This window comes from Chlorocebus sabaeus, chromosome 17, assembly GCF_047675955.1.
Source record: "Chlorocebus sabaeus isolate Y175 chromosome 17, mChlSab1.0.hap1, whole genome shotgun sequence".
Taxonomy (NCBI): domain Eukaryota; kingdom Metazoa; phylum Chordata; class Mammalia; order Primates; family Cercopithecidae; genus Chlorocebus; species Chlorocebus sabaeus.
The window spans coordinates 19,106,289-19,130,576 of record NC_132920.1 but is presented as its reverse complement, the minus strand read 5'-3'; the positions used below and the strand labels follow the sequence as shown (position 1 = coordinate 19,130,576).

The 24,288-nt window shown below is 34.9% G+C and overlaps 1 long non-coding RNA gene across 1 annotated transcript in view; it reads left to right on the top strand.

Moving 5' to 3' along the window:
- LOC140708925 (uncharacterized) overlaps positions 1-24,288 on the top strand; it is a 112,469-nt gene that overhangs the window by 57,629 nt on the left and 30,552 nt on the right. Inside the window, exon 7 of the long non-coding RNA XR_012089238.1 lies at positions 23,722-23,872. This is a non-coding gene — a long non-coding RNA (uncharacterized lncRNA). The remainder of the gene's footprint in view (positions 1-23,721; positions 23,873-24,288) is intronic.

Sequence of the window (24,288 nt, the reverse complement as noted above, 5' to 3'; positions counted from 1 at the left end):
TCAGTACTTCCTTCCTTTTTTGTGCTGAGTAATATTTCGTTGTATGACTAAACATTTTGTTTCTCCAGTCTTCAGTTGATGCACACTTGGTTTGTTTCTACATTTTGGCTGTTATAAGTAATCCAGCTATGTACCAAGTATACATATTTTTGTGCAAATCTGTGTTTTCAATCCTGATGGTACATACTGAGGAGTATAATTCCTGGGTCTTATGGTCATTCTACATTTAACTTTCTGTGAAACTGCAAAAAAATGTTTTCCACAGTGGTTGTATGATTTTACACATCCACAGGCAATGTATGAGAGTTCTTTTTTTTTTTTTCTAATTTTTATTTATTTATTTTTTTCTTTTTTTAAATTTATTTATTATTATTATACTTTAAGTTCTAGGGTACTAACATCTTTTCAGGGTCCCCAACATTTGTTCATTTATTTAAATTATAACCATCTTAGTAAGTACAAATTGGCATTGCATTTTGGGTTGAATTTGCATTTTCCTAATGTCCAATGATACTGCATACCTTTTCATAAGCTTATCCACCATTTGTATATTTTTATAGAAATGTCTATTCACACCTTTTGCTCATTGTTAAAAACTCGGTTAAATTTGTTTCTATTACTGAGTTGTAAGAATTCTGTATATATTCAGGATATTTGACCTTTATCAGATATATGATTTGCAAATACTTTCTCCCAGTTTTACCTTTTTCACTTGCTTGATAGTATCCATTAAAGTAGAAAAGGTTTAACGTTTTTTTTCCTGGGTTATTTTTAAATAGTGTTTTCTTAGTGGTGCCCTGGGGATTACCATGACAACTTCATTTATAACAATATATTTTGGATTAACACCAACCTAATTTCAATAGTATACAAAAACTTTGCTTATAAAGTTCTATTTCCTGTCTCTTTCATGATGTTATTGTCACAAATTTCATCTTTTTACATTGTGTGCCCATCAACTTAGACTTACAATTTTTTATTTATGCAGTTGTCTTTTAAATCACATACAAGAAAAAAAAAGGGTTACGAACAGAAAATACGTTATACTGTCATTTATATTTACCTTTGTCCATACCTTTACTAGTGTTCTTTATTATCTTTACATGTATTCGAGTTACTGTCTCGTGTTCTTTCTCTTCAACCTGAAAGACTCTTTTCAATGTTTCCTAGGGAGCAGGTCTGCTTGCTAGTAGCAAATTCTCTTTGTGTTTGCTTATCTGGCAATGTCTTAATTTCTCTATTTTAAAAGAATTATTTTACCAGAGATGGTGTTCTTGATTGACACAGTTTTTGTCTCTCAGGCCTGTGAATATGTCATCCCATTTTCTTCTAGTCTCCATGGTTTCTGATGAGAAATCTGCTGTTAATTTTATTAAGCATCTCTGATATGTAATGCATCTTTCTTCTCATGCTACTTCCAATTTCCAAAATGTTTTAAAATTATCATCATGATGTCTTCTTTGAATCCATTAGTTATTTATTTGTATGCTGCTTAGTATCTAAATATTTTGAGATATTATAGTTGTCCCCTTTTATTTCCACATTTGTTGTCAAACCCCAAAAGCTAGTTTGAGTACATTTTGCATAGTAAGCCAAACACTGACATATCACTGATTAGGAGCAGAGAAAGGTTTATTTGATTTGGCCAAAGCATGAGAAGAGGAGAGGCAGACTCTCAAATCCAACATGGCTTTGAACATAACTTGTGACTTTTATGAGTAAGGTAAGTATGCAGGAGGTGAGGTCCCCAGTGATCAAAGCTGCTTGCATCCCTCAGCTGATCAAACTCCTGAACGCCATCGGGGAGGTCAGCATGACCTAAGAATTACTGTTCTCTGAAAAACAAGTTCATTAATCAAGTAGGCAACTCCCAAGGGTCAGGATGTGAAGTTAATCAATTATTAGTGACTTCTCTCTCTCTATGGAACTGACTAAGCGCAAGCAATCATGCATGGAAGAAGAAAAGGACAAAGAGAAAGGAACATAAGTAAAGCAAACACCTTAAGATTTTTAAAATACAGGCTCTGTTACACTTTAATCTTACTTGGCACAGAAAACATACTAAGTATGGTTCTAATACTATAGAATTTGTTCAGAATCACTTTATGATCTGGTATATAGTCTATTTTTATTAATGTTCCATGTACAATTGAAAAGAATATGTATTTTGCAGTTATACTGTATAGTATTCTATATGTTTAAATGAAGTCAAGTATATTAATCATGTTGCCTAATCATCTGTATCATCTATATCTTTACTAATTTTGTCCTGTTAATTTTATCAGCAACTGGGAGTTGTCAGTAAAATCTTCTCCTATTTGCCTGCTTCTTTCATTTCTCTAAGAGATTTTCTTTATATATTTGGAGGCTGTATTATTGGGTAAATATAAATTTAGAACCTCATTTCTTTGTTTTAAATTCATTATTAAATGATTAAATTTTTATCTCTATAATATCTACTGCGTTAACTTCTAATTTATCTAATATTAGCATAACTATATAACATTTAGTGTTTGTATGGAATGTTTTTTCTGTTCTTTTACTTTCAATATTTTTGCCACTGTACTTAAAGTATGTATTAAAGGAAATAAAAACTATTTTACCCCAAAATGTAATTTTTTGATATATTTTGAAATGGTTGCCTTGAGACTAGCAGACTGAGATAGGGGAAATTTGCATCTCTAGAGAATCTTCATTAATGCAGCCATGCCATCCATTTCTATGCCTCTCTTGGATCTAGGAGAGATTGAGAGTCTGACACCTTCAAAAATCTGAAAAGAAACATTTACCATCTATTCTCTATAAGGGAGGCTTCATCTACACAACAAATTCAACTTTGCTAGCCAAACCTATTCGTTTCTCCCTCTCATGATCTGTCTTTCCAGTAAACCTGATTTACCCACATAATCTGTTTGGGGCCATGCTCTGAGTCTGCATTTTTTTCAGTGGCCTCAGGATGGTATATAAGCTTCTGTATCTTATTGTTGGGTTGAGTCTTCATTCTGAAGACTCCCATGTAAACACGTTAAATAAATTTGTATGCCTTTTCTCCTATTAATCAATCAGTCTCATGTCAGGGATTTTTCAGTGAACTTTTAGGGGACCAAGAGTCTGTGACTTCCACAGTTTCTTATAAGCAACCTATCACGGTTATTTTTACACAGTCATTTCCTTTGTCTTTTAATTCAAACATGCTATTTACTTTTAATATAATCATTGATACATATATTTGAGGTTATATCATTTTACTGTTATCTAGCCCATTTTTCTCCTAAATTAACTTATCAAGATTAGCTCATTTTATCTTAGCCCATTTTCCTCTTATATTAACTTACCAAGTGTGATCCTCCAGCTTTGTTCTTCTTCCTCAGCATTGCTTTAGCTATTTGGGATTTTTTGTGGTTCCATAAAATTTTCAGGATTTTAGTTTATTTATGTGAAAACTTTGTTTTTTTCATACAAGGTAAGAATTTTAGAACGGTTTATTTTCTCTATCTTCTGACTTCTGTGCTTCTTATTTTTTGTATTTTAATTCAATGTGCATTTTAAATCCCAGGAGACATTATTTTATTACAGTTTTATGCAATCTATATATACATATACATATATGTGTGTATATATACACACACATATATATTTTATGCAATCTATAGATACATATATGTATATGTGTATATATATACGTATATGTGTACGTATACACATACGTCTATGTGTGTATATAGATTGTATACAACTATAATAAAATTCCATTCATAGGAATTGCACTGAATCTGTGCATTGCCTTGGGCAGTATGAATATTTTGACAATATTGATTCTCTCAGTCAATAAACATGAAATATCTTTCCATTTATGTGTATTTTTTTATTTTTTTCATCAATGTTTTATAGTTTTCAGTGTGTAGATTTTTTACCTCCTTGGTTAAATTTCTTCCTAAGGATTTTACTATTTTGGATGCTGTTGTAAATGTGAATGTTTTCTTGATTTCTTTATTGTGTAGTTTGTTGCTAGTGTAGAGAAATACTAGTAATTTTTGTATATTAATTTTCTATCCTGAATTCATTTATTAGTTCCAATACTTTTTTGATAGAGTACTTAGGGTTTTCTCTCTATATATAATATGCCATCTGCAAACAGAGACAATTTTAACTCTTCCTTTCCCATTTGGAAGTCTTTTCTTTCTTTCTTTTGCCTAATTTCTCTGGTTAGGACTTCTAGTACCCTATTGGAAAAAAAAGTGGTAAAAGTGGGCATTCTTACCTATGTACTGATTGTAAGGGAAAAGCTTTCAGCTTTTCACCAAGAATGACAATGTTACCTCTGGTCTTGTCATATGCAGCCGTTATTGTACTGAGGTACATTCTTTGCAGATCTAATTTGTTGAGTGTTTTTATCATGAAGAATGTTGAATTTTGGCAAATGCCTTTCCTGCATCTCTTGAGATAGTCACATGGTTTTTATCCCTAATGTTGTTAATGTAGTGTATGAAATTTGTTAATTTGCATATGTTGAATCTTTCTTGCATTCCAGGAATAAATTTCACTTGATCATGGTGAATGAGTCTTTTATGGGTTGTTCATTTCAGTTTGTCAATATTCTATTTAGCATTTTTACATCAATGTTTATCAAGAATATTGGCTTGTAATTTTTATTTCATATTATGACCTTGTCTGGCTTTGCTATCAGGGTAATGCTGGCCTCACAAATTAAGTCTGGTAGTATTACTTTCACTTCAATTTTTGGGAAGTTTGAGATAATTGGTATTAATTATTCCTTAAATGTTTGGTAGAATTCAGCAGTAAAGGCATCCCATCCTGAGCTTTTCTTTGATGAAAGACTTTTTGTTACTGATTCAATCTTCTTACTTATTATTGGTTTGTTCAGGTTTTCTATTTCATAATGATTCAGTCTTGGTAGATTGTATCCAGGAATGCTTCATTTTCTTCTAGATTATCCAATTTGTTTGTATATAATTGTTCAGAGTAGTTTCTAATAATCCTTTGTATTTCTGTAGTATCAGTTATAAGTGTCATCTTTTTTTCTTTAAAAATATTTTTAAGTTCTGGAACACATATGCAGGACATGCAGGTTTGTTACATAGGGAGACGTGTGCCATGGTGGTTTGCTGCACCAATCAACCCATCACTTACGTGTTAAGCACAGCATACATTAGTTATTTATCCTGATACTCTCCCTCCCCCTGCCTCCTCCTCCCAACAGGCCTCAGTATGTGTTGTTCCCCACCCTGTGTCCATGTATTCTCATTGTTCAGCTCCCACCTATAAGTGAGAACAAACAGTGTTTGGCTCTCTGTTCCTGTGTTGGTTTGCTGTGGATGATGGCTTCCAGCTCCATCCATGTCCCTGAAAAGGACATGATCTCATTTCTTTTTATGGATGCATAGTATTCCATGGTGTGTATGTATCACATTTTCTTTATCCAATCTATCATTGATGGGCATTTGGATTAATTTCATGTTTTTGCTATTGTGAATAGTGCTGCAATGAACTATTCACATGTAGAATGGTTTATATTCCTTTGCGTATATACCCAGCAATGGGATTGCTGGGCCAAATGGTATTTCTGGTTTTAGATCTTTGAGGAATCGCCACACTGTCTTCCACAATGGTTGAACTAATTTACATTCCCATAAACAGTGTAAAGGAGTTCCTATTTCTTCACAGCCTTGCCAGCATCTGTTGTTTCTTGACTTTTTAATAATCACCATTCTGACTGGCATGAGATGGTATCTCATTGTGGTTTTGATTTGCATTTCTCTAATAATCAGTGATGTTGAGCTTTTTTTCACGTTTGTTGGCCACATAAATGTCTTCTTTTGAGAAGTGCCTGTTCATGTCCTTTGCCTGCTTTTTAATGGGGTTGGTTTTTTCTTGTAAATTTGTTTAAGTTCCTTGTAGATTCTGGATATTCGACCTTTGTTAGATGGAAAGATTGCAAAACTTTTCTCTCATTCTCCCATGTCTGTTCATTCTGATGATAGTTTATTTTGCTGTGCAGAAGCTCTTTAGTTTAATTAGATCCCATTTTTCAATTTTTGCTTTTGTTGCAATGCTTTTCATGTTTTTGTCACAAAATCTCTGCTCCTGATTATGTCCTAAATAGTATTGCCTAGATTTTCTTCTAGGGTTTTTATAGTTTTGGATTTTACATTTAAGTCTTTAATCTATCTTGAGTTAATTTTTGTATAAGGTATAAGAAAGGGGTCCGGTTTCAATTTCCTGCATATGGCTAGCCAGTTCTCCCAGCACCACTTATCAAACAGGGAACCCTTTCTCCATTGCTTGTTTTTGTCAGGTTTGCTGAAGATATGATAGTTGTAGATGTGTGGTCTTATTTCTGAGTTCTCTATTTTATTCCATTTTTCTATGTGTCTGTGTTTTTATGAGTACCATGCTCTAATGGTTACTATAGCCTTGTAGTATAGTTTGAAGTTGGGTAGCATGATGCCTCCAGCTTTGTTCTTTTTGCTTAGGATTGTCTTGACTAGTAATGTATCATCTTTCATTTCTAATCTTATTTATTTGAATCTTCTCTCTTTTTTCTCTTCTAGCTAAGAGTTTCTCAATTTTATCTTTTCATAAGCAAACTCAGTTTTGTTAATCTTTTTTAATGCTTTTCTAGTCTCAGTTTCATTTATTTCTGCTCTGCTCATTTATTTCTTTTTTTTTTCTTCCTCCTTCTAACTTTGGTTTTAGTTTTTTCTTCTTTTTCTAATTCCCTGTAGTGTAATGTTAGGTTTTTTATTTAAAGTTTTTCTTTTTTATTAATGTAGGCATTTGTTGCTGTAAACTTTCCTCTTAAAATTGCTTTTGCTTCATTCCATAAGTTTTGGTATGCTATGGTTCCATTTTCATTGTCTGTAGATATTTTTAAATTTCCTTTTGAGGCCTTCTTTGACCCATTGGTTGTTCATAATTCCCATATGTTTGTGAATTTTCAAATATTTTATATTATTCATTTCTAGTTTTATGGCATTGTGGTTGGAAAATATACTTGACATGATTTCAAAATTCTTAGAAATGTATTCAAACTTGTTTGTGGCCTAACATATAATCTATCCTAGAGAATGTTCCATGTGTAATTGAGAAGAATGTGTATTCTGCTGCAGTTGGATAAAATGTTCTATAAATTTTTAGGTTCCTTTGGTTTAACGTGAAGGTCATATTCAATTTTTAATTAATTTAATTCTGAATGATCTATCCACTGTTAAAAGTGGGGTACTTGGTAGAAATGATGTTAGCAAGATGGTGGAACAGGAATTCTTCAGCTAAACTACTCCCCCATCTCCAGCCCATACCCCTGCCATACACAGACACACCCACACACAGAAATCCAACTAACAAATATCCTCAGGCAAAAATACCTTTGTGAATATCCCAAAACTCAGGAGTGAGGCTGAGATATCCCCTGGGAAACTAGACCTGAAAAATGCTGCATTCAAAGGATAAGGAGAATGATTCTCTTTGGCGACGTTACCCTTCCCATAACCCAGTACAGCACTACACACAGAGGATGCGACAACATCCATGGTTTTTACAGTGGAAGAAGTGTGGGCATTCAGCTCACCACCATTCTGTGACCTTTTGCAAGGGGCTTATTTCTGTCTTGCCCTATAGGAAACATTGACATTACCAGCAGGAATAGATCACCTAGATCAATTAGAAACAAAAAGCAAGGGTGGGGCTCACAGCAACCAAAGTACAGATCTTGGCTGTTGGTCTGCATTCTAGACGACAGAGGCACCACAATGTAGAGACTTGCTCACAGAATCATGTGGCAGAAAGCATGTTCCACAGATTTTCCAGACTTGAGTCCCTAATCAACTTCCTCACACAGCCCTGGTGCTCTTGTTAAGCCATATCCAGGCCAGAAGGCAATAGCAGGTCAGTGGTTATTCATAGAGGGAACATCCAGTCTCACCCATTCACGGCTGTTGAGTGGCAACTCTACATATCCTTGGTGCTCTGCTTAAGCCCAGTTTATCCAGAGGGGCAAGTCCACGTCCATGCATATGTGTGGAACATAACCTCTGGCCCTACCCACTCAGTGTGGGCCAAACAGCAAGCCCAGAGATATTACCTAGCCTCAGTGCCCTGCACACAGCATTTCCCAACTTCATATTCCACACAGTATTGCCCAGCCATGGAAGATGATATTCATCCCTGCCCAATCAGAAATATTTACAGGACCTAGCCGGCAGCTCTGTCTGATGGCATAGTCCAGCCAGTGGTATCACTGGAACATGGACCACAGCCAACAGTACCACTTGACCTCAGAGCACAAGAAGTAACCCAGCCCAACTAGAGAACCTAACACCAAGGTCTGCCTGTGCAGGGTTGCTACCAGTTAGCCCATCCAAAATCCCAGGCTAGATTAAAGAGTAAAGGTCTGTAAATCCCAAAGAACACCTGCAAATGATGAAAGAGGTGGCAATCTTCTCAAATGTGGAAGCATTATGTAAGGACACAAGGATTGTGAAAAATCAAGGAAATATGACACCATCAAAAGAAATGAATAAAGTTCCAATAATCAACTCTATAAAAAATGGAGATCTGTGAAAAGGCTAACAACGAATTCAAAATAATTGTACTAAGGAAGTTCAGGGAAATCTAAGAAAATATGGACAAAAATTAAATAAAATATAGAAAGCAACTTATGAACAAAATGGTAAGTTTGACAAAGAAACAAAACAATAAAAAATTTGAAATCCTAGAGATAATACAATAACTGAGCTGAAAAATTCAACAGAAAATTTAAACAGGAGACATGATTAAGAAGGAGGAAGAATCAGTGAGCTCTAAAATACATTTGAAATTATTCAATCATAGAGGCAAAAACAAAAAAAAAGAGACTAAGTAAAGAAGATAAATGGGAATTATGGAACACCATCAAGTGAATTAACCTTCATAATAGCAATTCCTGAGGAAGATGAGAAAGAGAGAGTCCTGAAAAACAGATTGAAGAAAATAATGGCTATCAATTTTGCAAATCTTAGGAAAGATGACACCACTTGGTTACAGAAAACTCAGAGATTACCAATCAAATCTAATCCAAAGAGAAGTTTACGAAGACATGTCATATTAAATTATCAAAAATCAGGCAAAGAATGAATACTGAGCAGCAAAAGATATAAGACATACCACATTCAAGAGAGTTCCAACATGGCTGTCAGCAGATTTCTCAGCAAAAACTCTGCAGTCCAGGAGAGAGTAGGATGACATATTCAACATGCTAAAGCTGAAAAAAAAAAAAATTGTCAATCAGAAATGAGGGGAAAAAAACTTTCTCAGAGAAACAAAAGCTAAGGTAGTGTATCACCTCTAGGACTCCATTACAGAAATTGCTAAAGGAAGTTCTTTAAGCTGAAGTGAAAGTCTGCTAATTAATAACATAAAAACATATGAAGGTAAAATTCTCAATGATATAAGTAATACATAGTCATATGCAGAATCTCTTGTACTGTGAGAGTGGTGTGTAAAGCAATTCTATCCCTACTAGAAGGGTTAAAAGACAAAACTATTTTTAAAAATGATAACTACAATAAATTCTTAAAATATAAAAATTACAAAAAAAGATAAATTTTGATAGCAAAGTCACAAATGGTGGGAGGGAGAAAAGGAAAGTGTAGAGATTTTGTACATTATTAAAATGAAGTTTTTATCAGCTTAAGCAGCCTGTTATAAGGAAAATATATTTATTGTAAGCCTCATTATAACCACAAACCAAAAGCCTAAGGCAATTTTATAAAATATATAAAGACAGGATTCAAGGCATACTGCCACAGAAAATCATCACACCACAAAGGAAGAAAGCAACAGAGGAAGAAACAAAGAAAAGACCTCAGCTGGGTGCAGTGGCTCATGCCTGTAATTCCAGCATTTTGGGAGGCCGAGGCGGGCAGATCACTTGAGCCCAGGAGTTTGACACCAACCTGAGCAACATGGCAAAACCCCATTTCTACCAAAAATACAAAAATTAGCCAGGCGTGGTGGTGCACGCCTGTAATCCCAGGTACTCGAGAGGCTAAGGCAGGAGGATTGCTTGATCCTGGAGGTAGAGGTTGCAGTGAGCTGAGATCACACCAGTAGACTCCAGCCTGGATGACACAGAGACCTTGAAGGGGGAAGGGGGAAGGGGAAGGAAGGAAAGAAAGGAAGGAAAGGAAGGAAGGAAAGGAAGGAAAGGAAGGAAAGGAAGGAAGGAAGGAAGGAAGGAAGGAAGGAAGGAAGGAAGGAAGGAAGGAAGGAAGGAAGGAAAAGAAGAGAAGAGAGGAGAGGAGAGGAGAGGAGAGGAGAGAGAAGCAAGGGAAAGGAAGGGAAATGAAGGGAAAGGAAAGGAAACAAAGGGAAAGGAAAGGAAAAAGGAAGAAAGGAAGGAAGGAAGGAAGGAAGGAAAGAAGGAAGGAAGGAAGGAAAAGAAACTACAAAACAATCAGAAGCATATTACAAAATGGCAGTAGCAAGTCCTCACCTTTAATAATTACTTTATATTTAAATGGGTTAAATTATCTAATAAAAATACAGATTGGCTGAATGGAGTAAAAAACAAGATCCAATCATATGTTGCCTAAAAGAGACTCAATTTTCTAGTAAGTATACACAAAGATTGAAAGTAAAGGGATAGAAAAAGATATTCCATGCAAATGGAAACCATGAAAGAGCAAGGGTAGGAACACTGATATCAGACAAAACTCACCTTAAGTCAAAATTTTAAAAAGAGACAAAGAAGGTCACTAAATATGATAAAGGGAATAATTCACCAAGAGGACATAACAATTATAAGTATACATGGACCAAACATCACAGAACCTAAATATATAAAGCTATTATTAAATAATCTGAAGAGAGAGAGTACAATACTATAATACTAGAAGGACCTCAAAATTCTACTTTTAACAATGGAAAAATTATCTAGACAGGAAATCAATTAAAAAAATTAAACTTGCACGAATTTTACAACAAATGAACCAAACGATCATAAACAAATATTTTTATCCAACAACAGTAGAATACATATTCTTCTGAAATGGACATGAAACATTCTGCAGACTGATCATATGCTACACTACACACAAAAAAAAAATCTTAACAAATTTAAAAGATTTAAAATTATATCACAAATCTTTCTGGATCCCAAAAGGAATAACTCCCAAACTTATTTCCTGAGGTCAACCTTAGCCTGATGGCAAAGCCAGACAAGGTCATAAAAAGAAACAAAAATTACAAGCCAACATTCTTGATGAACATAAATACAAAAACCCTAAACAAAATAAAACATTAACAAGTTGAAGTCAACAACCTATAAAAGAATCATTCATCATGATCAAGTGGGATTTATTCCTGGGATGCTTGCATCCATATATAGTCCATGTATGTGATATACCACATTAACAAAATGAAAAACAAAAATTACAGAATAATTATATAATAAAAAATCTCAATAGATGCAGAAAAAGCATTTGACAAATTTTATCACCTTTTCATGATAAAAATTCTCAATAGATTTAGTATAGAGAGAATGTACTTCAATACAATAAAGGACATAAATGGCAAACCCATTGTTATCATCATTTTCAATGAAAATTTGAAAGCTTTTCCTGTAAGATCAGCACCAAGCCAAGAATACCACTGTCACTGCTTCTCTTTAAAAGGGTACTTGAAGTCCTAGCCAGAGCAATTAGAAAAGAAAGCAAAAAAAACTCTCCAAATAGAAAAGGAAGAAATGAAATTGCTTCTATTTGCTGACAACATGATTTTATATAGATAAAATCCTACCGACTCCACTAAAACACTGTTAGAATTGATAAAAATACAATATAAGTTGCAGGATACCAAATAACCATATAAGAATCAGTAGTTTTTCTATATACTAAAAATGAGCTATTTGAAAAGGAAATTAAGGGAAAAAGTCTAATTTACAAAAGAAACAAAAATTATTTTATTATTTTATTATTTTATTTTTCAGTTCTGAGGTATATGTGTACAGGATGTGCAGGTTTGTTACACAGGTAAACGTGTACCATGGTGGTTTGCTGCACCTATCAACCCATCACCTAGGTATTAAGTCCAGCATGCATTAGCTCTTTTCCCTAATGCTCTACCCCCTACCTTCCCCCTACAGGTCCCAGTGTGTGTTGTTCCCCTCCCTGTGTCCATGTATTCTCATTGTTCAGTTCCCAATTATAAATGGGAAAATGCAATGTTTGGTTCTCTGTTCCTGTGTTAGTTTGCTGAGGAAAATGGCTTCCAGCTTTATCCACTTTCCTGCAAAGGACATGATCACATTTCTTTTTATGGCTGCATAGTATTCCACAGTGTATATGTACCATATTTTCTTTATCCAGTCTATCATTGATAAGCATTTGGGTTGATTTCATGTCTTTGCTATTCTGGATATGCTGCAATGAATATATATCTTTATAATAAAATGATTTGTATTCCTTTGGGTATATACCCAGTAATGGAATTGCTGGGCCAAATGGTATTTCTGGTTCTCGATCTCTGAGGATTTGCCACATTGTCTTCCACAATGGTTGAACTAATTTACATTCCCACCAATAGTGTAAAAGAGTTCCTATTTCTCCACAGCTTTATTAGCATCTATTATTTCTTGACTTTTTTTTTTCTTTTCTAGATGGAGTCTCACTCTGTTGCCCAGTCTGGAGTATAGGGGCGGGATTTCAGCTCAGTGCAACCTCCACCTCCTGGATTCAAGCAATTCTCTTGTCTCAGCCTCTCAAGTAGCTGAGACTACAGGCATGCACCAGCATGCCCAGCTAATTTTTGTATTGTTAGTAGAGACAGGGTTTCACTATGTTGGCAAGGTTGGTTTCAAACTTCTGACCTCAGGCAATCCACCTGCCTTGGCCTCCCAAAGTACTGGGATTACAAAGGTGAGCCACTTCAGCTGGCTACTTCTTGACTTTTTAATAATCGCCATTCTGACTGGTGTGAGATGGTATCTCAGTGTGGTTTTGATTTGCATTTCTCTAATAATCAGTGATGTTGAGCTTTTCTTCATATGTTTGTTGGCCACATAAATGTCTTCTTTTGAGAAGTGTCTGTTCATGTCCTTTGTCCATTTTTTAATGGGGTTGTTTTTTCTTGTAAACTTGTGTAAGTACCTTGTAGATGCTGAATATTAGACCTTTGTCAGATGGATAGATGGCAAAAATTTTCTCCCATTCTGTAGGTTGTCTGATCATTCTGATTATAGTATCTTTTGCTGTGCAGAAGCTCTTTAGTTTAATAAGACCCCATTTTTCAATTTTTGCTTTTGTTGCAATTGATTTTGGCAATTTAATCATAAAATCTTTGCCCATGAATATGTCCTGAATGGTGTTGCCTAGATTTTCTTCTGGAGTTTTTATAGTTTTGGGTTTTACATTTAACTCTTTAATCCATCTTGAGATAATTTTTATATAAGGTATATGGAAAGGGTCCAGTTTCAATTTTCTGTGTATGGTTAGCCAGTTCTCCCAGCACTGCTTATCAAATAGGGAATCCTTTCTCCATTGCTTGTTTTTGTCAGGTTTGTTGAAGATCAGAGGAAGCAACAAAAATTTAAATACTTAGAAGTAAATGTAACCAAGGAGATAAAAGTCCTCTACACTGAAAACTATGCAAGACCAATGACAGAAATTGAAATGAATACAAATAAACATATCACATGATCAAGAATAGTAAGAATTTATATTACTAAAATGTCCATATTACCCCAAAAGATCCACAGATTCAATACAATTTCCATCAAAATTCTCATATCCTTTTCACAGAAATGGAAAAATCAATTCCTAAATTTGTATAGGACCACAAATGATTCTGAATACACAAAACAATATTGAACAAAGAACAAAACAAAAAAATAAAAAGAAAGCTGGAGATATCACACTCCCTGATTTTAGAACATATTATAAAGTGACTATAATCACAATAGCATGGCACTGTCATAAAACAGACACATTACCCAATGAAACAAAATAAGAGCCCAAACATAAGCCCATGCATCTATGGTCAATTGATTTTTGACAATGGTGTCAATAACACACAATGCAGAAAGTACAGTCTCCTCAATGGTGTTGAGAAAATTGCAAATCTACATGCAGAAGAATGAATGGATCCTTTTCTAGCACCTTATAAAAATCAACTCAAAATGAATTAAAGTCTTAAACATAAGAGCTGAAACTATAAAACTATTAGAAGAAAACATAACAGGAAAGTTCTAAGACAATGGTTTTGGAAATGAGTTTTTGGAAAGCACCCCCAAAGCACAAGCAACAAAAGCAAAAGATACACACACACACACACACACACACACACACACCTGGGACAGCATCAAACTAAAAAGCTTCTGAAGAGCAAAGGAAGCAATTAACAATGTGAAGAGACAACAAACAGAATGGGAGAAAACATTTGCAAACCATACATCTAATAGGCTTTAAAATTCAAAATATACAAGGAACTCAAAGAACTAAACAGCAAGAAAACAAATAACCCTGTTTAAAAATGAGCAGGACCTGGACAGAAATTTCTCAAAAGAAGGCATATAAATGGCCAACAAGTACATGAAAAAGTGCTCAACATTACTAATCCACAGAAAAATGCAAATTAAAACCATAAGATATGACGGTAATTATAATAAGACAAGAGGGTAATCTTGTCTTCTGCTAAATTTCAAGGGGACTGTTTCCAGCTCTTGCCCATATCAAAAAAAAGAATAACTTTTGGTAAGGATGCAGAGAAAGTGGAATTCTTGTACAATGATGGTAGGAATGTAAAGTTGTTGCAGCCATTATAGAAAATGGTATGACGGTCTCTCAAAAAACTAAAAATAGAACTAACTATGGGCCAGTAATCTCACTTTTGAGTATATATTAAAGAAATCTGAAGTCAGTATGTCAAAGAGGTTTCTGCCTTCCCAGGGTTCTTGCAGCATTATTCACATTAGCCAAGATATAGAACAAAACTAGATGTCCATGGACAAATGAATAAATAAAATGTGGTGTGTGTATGTGTGTGTGTGTGTGTGTGCGCGCGCACGCATATATATACACATATACCTATGCTAAATGGTCATGGACACAAGAATGAAGAAAACCATCTTTACCCATTTGTCCATGGACATTTAGCTTCGTGGTGTGTGTATATGTATATATACCTATGTATACATATATATATGTACATATATACATATGCATACACACACATATACACACATAGGTATATATCTGGTGAGTGTATATATGTGTATATATGTGCATATATACACACATGGATACATATACATGTATGTATATGAGTATATGTGTATATGTACACATATGGACACACATATATCCACACAAAGTATATATACACACACATATGTACATATATATACATATGTACATATATACACATACCAGATATACATATATATATATATATAAAATGGAATACTATTCAGCCTTTAAAAAAGAATGAAGTTCTGTCATTTAAAACAATATGGAGAAACCCAGAAGACAACAGTCTAAGTGAAATAAGCCAGCTGCAGAAAAATCAATACTGTATGATCTTACTTTTATGTGGAATCTAAAAAAGTTGAAATCACAGAAGTAGAAAGCAGAATGATGGTTACCATAGGCTGTGGATGGGGTGGGGTGGGAGGGAGGAAATGAGGAATTGCTGATCTAAGGGTATAGAGTTTCAGATAGAATAATTTTTGAGATCTATTGTATAGCAGTGACTATAGCACATAATAATTGATTGTACATTTCAAAATAACTAAGACAGTAAATTTCAAATGTCTCACCATAAAAATGAAGAGTAAGCAAGGTGATGAATATGTGAACTAGCTTGATTTAAGCATTCCACATTGTATATATCTATCAAAAATTAATTACATTTTACCCCACAAAGTATACAATGATTTCTAAATCAAAATCATATTAATAATAATAACAGAAAGAATATTAAAGTATCCTACTATTATTTTATTATTGCCTATTTCTCCTTTCTCCTGTTATATATTTTCATGCTTTATGTTTGATACATACATACTTACAATTGTGGTAACCTCCTGATGAACTGATCACTTTATTATAAAATGACCTTTGTCCATTTTTACAGTTTTTGATTTAAATGTCTATTTTGTCTGATGTGAGTATGCCTGTCCTTGCTCTCTTTTGATTTCCATTTGCATGGAATATCTTCTTCCATCTTTTCAATTTTGGTCTTTGTGTGTTCTTACCAGTCAAGTGAGTCGTTTATAGGTAGCTTATGGTTGGATTTTCTTTTTACATCCATTCATCCACTCTGTGTCTTTTAATTGGAGAACTTAATCTATTTAAATTTAAGAAAACTATGGATAGATAAGAACTTACTATTGCCATTTTGATAATTGTTTTCTGGTTTTTTTCAAATCTTTTGTTTCTTTTTTCCTCTCTTGTTGTCTTCCTTTCATGATATTCTACAGTGGTATACTTTGAATTTTTGTCCTTATTTTTTGTGTATCTAATGTACGTTTTTGCTTTCTGGTTGCTAGGAGGGTTACTAAAAATCTCATAGTGTATGTGATTATAACAGGCTATTTTAACTGGTAACAACTTAACTTTGAATTTGACTATATACCTGTCTTTACCAGTGAATTTTATACTTTTATATGTTTTCATATTAATTAGCAGTTTTCCATTGGAACTTGAAGAATTCCCTTTATTATTTCTTGTAAGCCAGGCCTAATGGTGATAATCTCCCTTAGCTTTTGTTTGTCCAGGAAAGTCTTTATCTTTCCTTCACATTTGGAGGAAAACTTTGCCAGGTGAAGTGTTGTATTCTAGGTTGACAGATTCTTTCTTTCAGTACTTTAAATTTATCATCCTCTTCTCCCTGGCATGTAAGGTTTCTGTTAAGAAATATACCGATAGTCTTATGGAGGTTCCTTTGTGCATATAAGCCTCTATTCTCTTGCTGTTTTCATAATTTCATCTTTTACTTTGAGTTTGATTATAATATATATTGTTCAAGTCTTCTTTGGATTGAAACTGCTCATTAGAGGAATGCAAGTCAAAACCACAATTAGATACCATCTCATGCCAATTAGAAGGGCAATGATTAAAAAGTCAGGAAACAACAGATGCTGGAGAGGATGTGGAGAAATAGGAATGCTTTTACACTGTTGGTGGGAGTGTAAATTAGTTCAACCATTGTGGAAGACAGTGTGGCAATTCCTCAAGGATCTAGAACCAGAAATGCCATTTGACCCGGTAAACTCATTACTGGATATATACCCAAAGGATTACAAATCATTCTACTATAAAGACACATGCACACATAGGTTTACTGTGGCACTATTCACAATAGCAAAGACTTGGAAACAACCCAAATGCCCGTCAGTGATAGACCAGATAAAGAAAATGTGGTACATATACACCATGGAACACTATGCAGCCATAAAAATGGATGCGTTCATGTCTATTGCAGGGACATGGATGAAGCCGGAAACATTCATTCTCAGCAAACTAACACAGGAACAGAAAACACCACATGTTCTCACTCATAAGTGGGAGTTGAACAATGAGAACACATGGACTCAGGGAGGGGAGCATCACACACTGGAGTCTGTTGGGGGATGGGAGGGCTTGAAAAGGGAGAACATTAGTAGAAATACCTAATGTAGATGACGGGTTGATAGGTGTAGGAAACCACCATGGCATGTGTATACCTATGTAACAAACCCACATATTCTGCACGTGTATCCCAGAACTTAAAGTATAATTTAAAAAAAAATAAAAAATTTTTAAAAAAGAAGTAGCACTGATTCTGTAAATTGTTTTGGACAGTATGGCCATTTTAATGATATTGATTCTTCGTATCCATGAGCTTGGGATGTTTTTCCATCTGTTTGTGTCTTCTTTGATTTTTTTGAGCAGTGTTTTACAATTCTCATTGTAGAGATCTTTCATCTCCCTGATTGGCTGTATTCCTAGGGGATTTTTTTGTGTGTATGTGTATGGCAATTATGAATGGAATTGCCTTCCTGATTTGGCTCTCAACTTGGCTGTTGTTGGTGTATAGGAGTGTTAGTGAGTTTTGTACATTGATTTTGGATACTGAAACTTTCCTGCAGTTGTTTATCAGCTTAAGGAGCTTTTTGTCCTAGACTATGGGGTTTTCTAGATATAGAATCATGTCATCTGCAAAGAGGGATAGTTTGACTTCCTCTCTTGCTATTTGGATGTCCCTTATTTCCTTCTCTTTCTGATTGTTCTGGCTAGGACTTCCAATACTATATTAAAGAGGAGTGGTGAGAGAGGGTAATCTTGTCTTGTGCTAGATTTCAAGGGGACTGCTTCCGGCTTTTGCCCATTTAGTATAATGTTGGCTATGCCATAGATGGCTCTTATTATTTTGAAGTACATTCCTTCAATACCTAGTTTATTGAGAGTTTTTAACAAGAAGCGATGTTGAATTTTATCAAAAGCCTTTTCTACATCTATTGAGATAATCATGTGGTTTTTGTCTTTAGTTATGTTTGTGTGATGAATCACATTTGTTGAATTGTTCAATATACTCAAATCAATAAATGTGCATCCCGGGGATGAAGCCTATCTGTTTACGGTGGAGTAGCTCTTTGATGTACTGCTGGATTTGGCTGTGTATCCATCTGTTCCTGGCCTTTTTTTTTTTTTTTTGTAAACTATTTATTACTGATTTAATTTTGGAGCTCATTATTGGTCTGTTTGGGAATCAATTTCTTCCTGGTTCAGTCTTGGGAGGGTGTATATGTCCAAGAATTTATCCATCTCACCTAGGTTTTCTAGTTTGTGTAAATAAATTTTCTACCCCTTTATATTTTTCTGTTGTTCCCTTTGGACTCTCATTAATGTGTATACTAGTTTGCTTTGTGATGTCCCATAAATCTCAAAGTATTTTTTTTTCACTAATTGTTATTCTTTTTGTTCTTCTGACTGGGTAATTTGAAATGGATTATCTGTCTTCAAGTTTGCTTATTCTTTCTATTACTTATTTTTCAGTAGAGTCATTTTATTCTTCAGCTCTAGAATTTCTGCCCTTTTATGATTTATACCTCTCTTGAATTTCTAGTTTTGTTAATACATAACTTTCCTGATTTTATTAACTGTGTTTTTTTTGTTGTTGTTGTCTTGTAGCTCACTGAGTTTTTAAAAGACAATTATTTTGACCTTTTTGTCAGGCAATTCATACTCACATTTCTTTGGAGTCAGCCATTCAGCTGTTTTGTTCCTTTCATGGTGTCATGTTTCTTTGATTTTTTTATGTTCCCAGAAGCTTTGTGTTACCGTCTTCCTTTCATGTTTCTTGAAGACTTTCATTGCTGCAGTTGAAGGAGCAATCACATCCTCCAGTCTAGCTAACTAGTTTATAAAACAAACAAACAAACAAACAAAAAACCACAAAACTTTTATCAGTCAGCCTGGCTGGAGATTCTGGGGGTCTCTCAGGCCTTTTTTTTTTTTTTTTTTTTTTCAGACAGAGTCTCACTCTGTTGCCCAGGCTGGAGTGTAGTGGCACGATCTTGGCTCACTGAAAGCTCCACCTCCTGGGTTCAAGCAAGTCTCCTGCCTCAGCCTCCCTAGTAGCTGGGACTACAGGCACGTGCCACCTCCCACCCCCCACCCCCAGCTAATTTTTGTATTTTTAATAGAGATGGAGTTTCACCATGTTGACTAGAATGGTCTCAATCTCTTGACCTCATATTTCCACCAGCCTCCACCTCCCAAAGTGCTGGGATTACAGGCATGAGCCACTACGCCCGGCCTCTCAGACCTTTCTATGAATGTGCCTTTCCCATTTCTCTTGTTCCTTGGCAGTGGTGGTGGTGGTGGGGCGGGGTGGGGGGTGGGGGAGGTGTCTTAGAACTGTGTGCTTTCTCAGTCCCACAAAGCAGGTTGGACTCTGAGAGTCTTTGTTTATTTTCCTTAGGGCAGTGAGGGGAAGGTTCCTTGCTGTGCACTTTCTCCTGATCCACCAGAGTTGCCTGCTAATGTATGTGTCCTATGTGTGGAAGCTCACGTGCAATCTGTGGTAGTTCATGTGTGCTCTCCATGGGGGGAGCACATACATGATGATGTCTATGGTGTGCTCAGGATGCCAGCCACAGCAAGTGGTGCATGCAGAGTGCTGGGGATATATGTCAGCTTGTTGGGTGTTCACAGTTGAGACACCCCATGAGACCCGCGTTTGGAGATCCGGGCAGAGTCTTCACCCCAGCCAGTAGGATCTGCAGCTTGTTGAGATTTGTGTGCCAGTTGCCACGATGCCTCTCTTCTTGTCCCTGCTCCTAGCTGTCCCCAGATGTTTTTGCTCTGCGTATTCCCTGTGTTTTTGGTGGGGTGAAACAGAAGTGAGCCTCCTGGATAGCATCCCAGAAGACTGGGGAAGCCAGGTACTCATTTCGGTCTCCATTTTTCTCATTAGGAGAAATCACAGGCTGAGTGAATCTCTTAGCATTGAGCTGTGCTGCACTTGGGCAGGGGTAATATGAGTAAAGTGAAGCTCTTCTTACTCTCCTTAGTGTATTTATTCTTCAGTTTTTTTTCACTTCATTGAGGTGCTGGAACCTTTTAACTAAATGACTGGGCTACCATAAAAGCATTGCTATCATGTGTAGTTGTTAAAGTCAGTGTTTCTGGGTGGGGGTTGGGGGTGGAAGGAGAGTTGAAGGCTGAAACTTCCCATTCTATCATCTTGACATCCCAAATAGGACCTTTACTGAAAGAAATTGGTTTCTATGTTTCTTTTTATAATTCATATTGCTTATCTTTTAAACATTTAATTCAACAATCATCTCTGTTCTCTGCCTCTTAAGCGGCCTTCCCCAGTTACTTTCTATCATTGCCATATAGTTTATTTACTTTGCAGCATATGTGACAATGAAAATTATTTTGTGTTTTCATTGCTGTTTATTTCTTCATTATTCATTTCTGCCATTGTAATAAGGTCTTAGAAATTTTATCTATATTATTATTTTTGTAGCCTCTAGAACAATACATGCCCCAGAGTAGGTGCTCTCTGAATAATTATTGAATAAATAAATTTTTGAAAGGATTCTAAAGTTTTCTTCAAAGCTCCAAAAAGTTCTAATTAGTCTATTATTTTGCTGAAATAAAATGTAATTTCTCAAATATTAGCATTTGTAATAAAAATGATTTATTCTTCAACTTTACGTTTTGATTATATATGTGGTATAGCCAATTATATTTTATTGCAAGTCTAAAGCAGTTCTGTTATATCCTAGATCAAATAGGCTTTATGAGCCTTCCAGGGAGCTTAAACTGTATTTATTACATTGTTTCTGCATGAAAATATGATTTTGTGATTGAAGTAACAATAATTTTTACTTTCCAACAAACTTTTACTTTGGTTAAAAAAGAAGTTATTTTTACATTGATAACAGTGTACTTTTGAGTTCGGAGTAAGCATTAAACCTTTGGGTTATACACCACATTTGCATTAAAAGCACACTAATATTCATGCAACAACTATACTAAGTCTTTTTTTCAGAAGTGAGTAGGAATGTAAATGTCAAATTGGTAACTATAGAAGTATATATGAAACAGATAAAGTATCTAATAGATAACTTCTGCCTTTGTTAGGTATTTGTTTCTGCTGTGGCCATTGCATTTGAGTGCAGTACCCCATGGTATTGGAGAGTCATTAAGACAGTCCTTACATGGGTCTATTTAAAAACACCATTGAATAAGAAAATACTTATTGGTGCATATCTGCCTATTGTTTAGAAAAAAGTTAGAATCTGTTGCATCCCACTCACTTTCTTAAAGTTCACCTGAGGGATAATGTAGAAAAGGCATTATCTTCTACAACAAAATGTTTTGTTTTTATTATGTATTCATATTTTTCTTTGATATGTATTTAACTTCTTTTTGTGAGATTAATGGAGGCCATATTCTTTACTATTTAGCCAAACTATTTTTTAATTCCTTAAATAATTATTTTATTTCATGTAAGAGGTTTAATTTTTTTTAAATGAATAGGACTTTTAACATATTTTTCTGGCCAGGAGTTAATATATAATTTACTGAAACATGAATAATATCCAAATTTCTGTGTTAATAGTCAGGAGCTCAAAGTGTTATTCCAATAGAAAATTATACATATTTGGTAGCTCTTATGGAAGAATTAAAAATACTTCTATGCCCATATATCAGCAAAACTATTTATACATGTTTCTCTTAAATGAATTTTATTTTCTCGGAAGTTTAGAAAAACAATTTCATCCTTAAAAATGTTGGAAAAGAAAGAAAATGAGTTCAAATGTGTTCTGATATTTGAATGTTGCAAACTAAGATATGTGTGTGTGTTTCTATATTCCTTACATGCTTGAAATGCAGTTTTTCTCTTCCCAGGCTAACGTTAGGCATAAAAAACTTCCCATAACAGGCTGCATTGGTCAATGTGTCCCTGGAAGAAGGTATTTTGTATCTCAGAGGTAGCATAAGCAGCATTAGATGTGGTGTTGCCATGGTAACTGCTCTCTTTTTTTTAATTGAATGGCATAGTAAGTAGTCTTATAAAACCCACCAACCCATAACTTGCTGGTGCCCCAAGGCAGTTTTAACTTAAGCACCTTCTCTTTGTCTTTATATTTTTAATCTAAGGGATTCAGGTGTTTGACTATACCAGTTTTATGAGTCTAATGTGCTTTGGAACTTAAATCCTTGGTTTCTTGACCATAGATTATTTCTAAATAGGAGCTCAATGCAGTTATAATATCAAGGAAAGAATACACAATTTCCAGTGCAAAAAGAAGAAAAGCAAACTTGTACATAAGGCCATGTCTATAACACACAAACTGAGTAAGATGCTAATATTTGATCATCTGATTTCACCAGAACCTAGCTACACATGGCAAAGGGCAAATAAATCATTCTAGAAATGAGAGCCACAAAAATACTGTGGTAAAATATGTCTTGGACAACCAGTACAAATAGCTTAGTTTAAATATAAATTCTCCTGGGATGCAAGAGTCCTTTGTATTTTTTTGTTTGGACTCAAGACACACCTCTTAAAATATCTATACCCTGCTGCAAAGATATTGCATGGAGTCAAATAAAATGTATTGTAACTTCCTCTTCACTTACTTTGCTTCCTAGAGACACTAATTCTTTTGATTATTTTGGTAGTCATTTGTGTTTAAACTGTTAATAAATCTATTTAAATTAAAAATTCAATATATAAGAATTGATAATGCTCTGTAGGAAAATAGGGCTCTTATAATATGTCTATTTGTGGAAAAGAGGGCATTGTAATATTGATGAAAAGATTATTCCAACAATATTAATTTAGTATCAATAAATATTATCTTCCTACTGAGTAGCATTGTCATTTTCCAAAAGACTGTGTGGGTAAGTACAATTAGAAATAACTGTAAGTTTATAATGGGTACTAATGATTAAGCATACCAAAGAAACCCAAGTTGAGAGTTTAGAATTTACCTTGTCCAGCTTCCTGAAAACATGCTTTATCTACTCTTTTAGTGCTTCTAATTTTTTTTTTAAGAGAGGGTCTCACTCTGTCACCCAGGCCAGAGTGCAGGGGTGCAGTCATAGCTCACTGCAGCCTCAAACTCCCAGGCTCAGGTGATATGCCCACCTCAACCTCCCAAGTAGCTGGGACCATAGGTGTGTGACACTATGGTTGGCTAATTTTTGTTATTTTTTGTAGAGACAGGATCTCCCTATATTACCTAGGCTGGTATAGAACTCCTGGGCTCAAGTGATCCATCCACCTCGACCTCAGAAAATGGCTTATAAATTTTCAGGCAACTCAAATATAGATGATTGTTTTCTCAAATTTGCTAGCATCTTTTTATAAGGTGAATAATTTAATTTACATATAGACAATTAATATAGACCATAGTAGAGTGGGAAATTATGACAGCTTACTCTTTGCAGGAAATTCCTCTCCCTAAGTCAGAAAAAGCCCACAGGAAATAAGGGTATTGGGACAAGGAGTTAAGTATGATGATGAAATGTATCCACACTATTTTTTTGGAAGAATCACATCTCACTGAAATCAGAGTAAAGAGAACTCCAGAGGAGAGATGTCGGGAGACACTTCTCCATGGGTATCTTTTGTTCCTGCTTTCTTGCTCAATATGCAAAGAATTCAAGGCCCTCATGACTCTTACCTGGTCATTTTTCAGTGTTGTGTTTGTAGCAAGCAACCTTAAGGGATAAGATAATGTGTTGTTCTGGAACAAAGAGCAGGCTTGCTTGCTGCTTGCTATAA